The following is a 6,000-nucleotide window of genomic DNA, read 5'->3' on the forward strand; positions in this document are numbered from 1 at the left end:
GTTAGGGGGTCTACTGGGTTAAAAAAGGAAAGGGCCGACGGAGGCCGTTGATTAAAACAATCAACTGCCCTGATTTAAGATGGGATCCGGGCGGGTTCGTTTGATTGGGTATGGGTCGTGTAAAATTCGAAATTGGGTTGTTTAATTTGAGGCTTGATTGGGATTAGAATTGAGGCTATAATTGAAAGCAAATGGGGCTGAAATTTAAATAGCCATTTTTCCCTTTTGAATTTATAAAAAATAGTAAAAGATTTTTAAAAATCAAATTAAAAGTGCTGGGTTAACAAAATCCATGTAGGCATTAATTAAAAAATATTGGGACTGATGTTGTGATTAAAATTGCTATTAAATCTGAAAGTGGGCTAAAATTGCAATTTCATGCAATTTAATTTTAAAAATACCAAATGGACTTGTAAAATTATGCAAAAATCACGTAAATTATATGTTAATGTAAATTGTCGTATAAAACAAGTTTTTCACCAAAATGACAAGTTTTGGGAATAATTATTGGATTTTATAGTGCAAAATAGGCCATAAATCGGTTTTAAAAATCTTTAAAAATTTGGAAAAAATACCAAAGCCTTTGGGAGCTTATATATGCATATACATGCTATTTTGAAAGTATTTTGAGTATAAAAAATACATAGAAAAAAATTGGGTATCAACAGGGAGTGTATGTAGGGAAGCCCGATCTGGTGGCCAAGAAGCACAAGGAATAGGAGATGGGGGAGTCAGCCTCCAAGTGATATTCGAGATGTTGCAAGCTCAATAGATTTCCATCACTCAACTTCAACGTCAGAATAAGACTCTGAGTATAGCTGAACCAGAAAACACTCGACATGCTGAACCGGCACCAGAGAGGTCAAACGAAAATGGCTCGGGGACTAACCCTACCATTATGAGAATGCTCGAAGAGCTCACCAAAAGGATCGAGTTGAGGGAAAAGAAAATTGAAGACAATGAAAAAAAGGTGGAGACTTATAACTCCCGTGTTGATCAATTACCGGGGGCACCCATGGTCTTGAAAGGTTTGGATGCCAAAAAGTTCATACAAAAACCATTTCTTCTGAGTGCAGCTCCGATGCCCATCCCCAAGAAGTTCCGCATGCCTGATATACCAAAGTATAATGGGACAACCGACCTTAAAGCGCATATTACTTTTTACAGTTGCGGGATCAAAGGAAATGACTTGAATGACGACGAGATCGAATCAGTATAGTTGAAAATGTTTGGGAAAACATTGTTGAAAGGAACCATGATTTGGTATCACAACTTGCCTCCTAACTCTATTGATTCATTTGCTATGTTAGTAGACGCCTTCGTGAAAGCACACGCTGGGGCCATAGAAATGGCAACAAGCAAATCGGATGTCTTCAAGATAAAACAAAGGTATGACGAGATATTGAGGGAGTTCCTGTTTAGGTTTCAGATAGAGTGCATGGAATTACCACCAGTCTCGGATGACTAGGAAGTACAAGATTTTATGCAGGGTTTGAATGAAAGGAGTTCGTTGCGTCTCGACAATTAAAGCAGAATCTAATCGAGTATCCATCTATGACGTGGTCGGACGTACATAACCATTACCAGTCAAAGATTAGGGTCGAGGATGACCAGTTGGGAGCCCCCTCGGGCTCAGTTCATCCTAACAGGTTGGCGGCTAAGCCCCCAAGGGATACACACAGGGAATCTAGATTCAACAAAGAATGATGTCAGCCATATGTCGATCGGAGAAACAACAGCTCGGGTCTTAAAGCTCCCCAGAATGATCGGAGAAATGATCGAGGTCAAAGCTCTCGGGGACTCATGAGTAAGAATGGGTTCAATAAACATACTGACCCCGCGGAGGAACCTCGATTGTCAGAGTATAATTTCAGTATAGATGCATCAGGGATTGTGTCAACTATTGGAAGGATCAAAGATACTAAGTGGCCCAAGCCTATACAAACCGATCCCTCTCAAAGGAATCCGAACTTGATGCGTAAGTATCATGGCACACATGGCCATAGAACCGAAGACTGTAGGTAGCTAAGGGAGGAGGTAGCTCGGTTGTTCAACGAGGGTCACCTTCGAGAATTTCTCAGTGATCGAGCTAAGAACCACTTCAAGGAGAGAGATGCAAGAAAAAATGAGTAGGAAGAACCACAACATGTAATCCACATGATTGTAGGCGGTGTCGATGTCCCACAAAGAATTGTATTCAAACATACTAAGGTGTCGATCACCGGAGAAAAGCAAACTCGAAGCTATGTGCCCGAGGATGCCCTATCATTCTATGATGAGAAAGTAGAAGGCGTATCTCAGCCGCACAATGACGCCCTGGTAATCTCTATTCTTTTAAATAAAATTCAATTAAATGTGTTCTAGTGGATCCAAGTAGCTCAGCAAACATAATCAGATCGAGGGCCGTAGAGCAGCTCGACCTGCAAGATCAAATTGTACCAGCATCCCAAGTCCTGAATGGTTTCAATATGTCAAGCGAAACAACGAAGGGGGAGATCGTCCTACCAATAAATATGGTCGGAACCATTCAAGATATGAAATTCCATGTCATCGAATGCCACATGGGGTATAATGCACTTCTCGGGAGGCCATGGATCCACAACATGAGGGCAATACCTTCGATCCTTCACCAGATGATGAAATTCCCAACAGAGGATGGTGTGAAAACGGTCTATGGAGAACAACATGCTGTAAAGGAGATGTTTGCAGTCGAGGAAGTGACTCCGACACCAATAACTTCGACCTCGGAAAAATCGGGGACCAAAGATAAGCTGGCCGCCAAATAGAAATCAGTGATCCCCGTCCCGATCGAGCCAGAAGAATAGATAATCAAGGAATAAAAAGAGGATTTCCTTACTCCTTGAACCTTAGTTGTTCCCGAAGAATCGAACGCAACCAAATCAACGGTCGAGGAACTGGAACATGTCATACTGATCAAACACCTGCTCGAGAAAAAGGTATATCTGGGAACGGGGTTAACCCCTGAACTCAGGAAAAAATTCATTCAGTTTCTTATCAATAATATGGATTGTTTTGCTTGGTCCTATAGATATGACAGGGATCCCGCTAGAAATAACAACACACCGGCTAAGCATCGACCCCAGGTTCAAATCGGTGAAACAAAAGAGAAGGACCCAATCTGAAGTGAAGCATGAATTTATAAAGGACGAGGTAACCAAACTTCTTAAAATAGGGTCTATTCGGGGAGGTAAAATACCCCAAATGGTTAGACAATGTGGTTTTAGTTCCTAAAAAAGGAAACAAACTTAGAATATGTGTAGATTACAAGGATTTGAACAAAGCATGCCCAAAAGACTCTTTTCCATTGCCTAACATCGATCGTATGATCGATCCCACGACCGGCTACGAGATCCTAACTTTTCTCGACGCCTACTCTATGTACAATCAAATTCAGATAAATCCGGAGGATCAGGAAAAGACCTCGTTTATCATTCAGTTTGGAACATATTGTTACAATGTAATGCCATTCGGCTAAAAGATGTTAGAGCCACATATCAACGCCTAGTTAACAAGATGTTCGAGGAATAAATAGGTAAAACGATGAAAGTTTACATTGATGACATGTTAGTTAAGTCCCTACCTACAGAGGACCATTTAACTCATTTGCAGGAAACATTCAAAACCTTGAGGAAGTACAACATGAAGCTAAATTCGGAAAAATGTGCCTTCGGAGTTGGCTCAGGCAAGTTTCTCGACTTCATGGTATCTAATCGAGGAATCGAGATCAATCCCGATAAGATCAAGGCCATCGAAGATATCACCATCATGGAAAGTGTGAAGGCCGTGCAAAGACTAATAGGACAAATAACCGCCTTGGGTCGATTTATTTCGAGGTCATCGGATCGAAGTCATAGGTTCTTTTCCTTTCTCAAAAAGAAAAAGGACTTCGCATGGACCCCAGAATGCCAACAAGCCTTCGAAGAATTGAATCGATACCTATTGAGCCCACCTTTGCTTTACACCCCGAAGGTAGATAATAAGTATTAGATACCCTCACTTAGAAAAATTAGTACTTGCATTAATCAGCGCATCTAGAAAGTTAAAGCCATACTTTTAATGTCATCCCATATGTCTATTAATCACTTATCCTCTCTGAAATGTATTGCATAAGCCCGAATTGTCGGGTCGATTGTCCAAGTGAGCTGTCAAACTAAGTGGGTATGATATCGAATATCAACCCCGAAATGCCATTAAGTCGCAAATCCTAGCCGACTTTGTGGCCGATTTTACACCGACCCTTGTACCCGAAGTGGAAAAAGAACTCATGCTAAGATCGGGTACATCATCGGGGGTATAGACCCTTTTTACGGAAGGTGCCTCGAATGTGAAAGGGTCCGGGCTTGGCATTGTCTTGAAGCCACCTACGGGTAGTACCATTAGACAACCTATCAAAACTTCTAGGTTGACTAATAATGAGGCCAAGTATGAGGCCATAATTGCATGTCTCGAACTAGCTAAGAGCTTGGGAGCAGAAGTTATTGAAGCCAAGTGCGATTCACTATTGGTGGTAAACCAAGTAAACAAACGTTTTGAGGTTCGAGAGGATAAGATGCAACGATACTTGGATAAACTACATGTAACATTGCATCGCTTCAAGTAATGGACTCTAGATCATATACCTCGAGAACAAAATAGTGAGTCCGATGCACTTGCTAATTTGGGATCCTCGGTCGAAGAAGATGATATCATCTCGGGGACTGTCGTCCAATTATTGAGGTCGGTGGTCGAAGAGGGTCATGTCGAGATAAATTCTACAATCTTGACTTAGGATTGGAGGAATAAGTATATCGATTATTTGAAGAATGGAAAACTCCCATCGGATAACAAAGAATTAAGAGCTCTACGAACCAAGGCTACTAGGTTCCCGTCAGATGGAGATGGAACATTATACAGGAGAACATTCGATGGACCATTGGTGGTATGTTTGGGGCTGGGGGACACCGATTACGTTCTACGAGAAATTCACGAAGGTACTTGTGGGAACCACTCCGGTGCCGAGTCTTTAATTCACAAAATTATCAGAGCAGGGTATTACTGGGACAACATGGAAAAATATAATAAGGATTTTGTCAAAAATGTGATAAGTGCCAACGGTTTGCACCGATGATCCATCAACTTGGAGAACAGCTCTACTCCGTCCTATCCCCATGGCCTTTCATGAAATGGGGGATGGACATAGTCGGTCCCCTACCAACGGCCCTGGGTAAAGCTAAATTTATTTTGTTTATGACTAATTACTTTTCTAAATGGGTGGAAGCACAAGCATTCGAGAAGGTCAGAGAAAAGAAGTTATTAATTTCATCTAGGACCACATCATATGTTGGTTCAGGATGCCTGCCGAGATTGTATGTGACAATGGAAAACAATTCATCGGCAGCAAGGTGACGGAGTTCCTCAAAGCACATAAAATAAAGAGGATCTTATCAACACTGTATCACCCAACTGGAAATGGACAGGCCGAATCAACAAACAAAACTATCATTCAAAACCTGAAGAAAAGGTTGGATGATGCAAAGGGAAAATGGAGAGAAGTTCTACCCGAGGTCCTTTGGGCATATCGAACAACATCGAAGTCTAGCATAGGGGCTACTCCGTTCTCTTTAGTTTATGGCTCCGAGGCCCTTATCCCTGTCGAGGTAGGAGAACCCAGTGCCAGGTTTTGACATGCATTGAATGATTCAAATCACGAGGCTATGAATACTAGCCTCGAGCTATTAAATGAAAAATAAGAGGCAATACTTATTCGGATGGCTGCACAAAAGAAAAGAATCAAGAGATACTACAATAGAAGGACCAACCTTCGATACTTTGGAGTCGAGGACTTAGTTCTACGAAAAGTCACCCTCAACACTCGAGACCCGAATGAAGGGAAATTAGGCCCGAACTGGAAAGGACCGTACTGAATCCTCGAAGTTGTCAGTAAAGGATCTTACAAACTTAGCACAATGGAAGGTGAATAACTGCCAAACAATTGGAACG

This window comes from Nicotiana sylvestris, chromosome 7 (genome assembly GCF_000393655.2).
Source record: "Nicotiana sylvestris chromosome 7, ASM39365v2, whole genome shotgun sequence".
Classification (NCBI taxonomy): domain Eukaryota; kingdom Viridiplantae; phylum Streptophyta; class Magnoliopsida; order Solanales; family Solanaceae; genus Nicotiana; species Nicotiana sylvestris.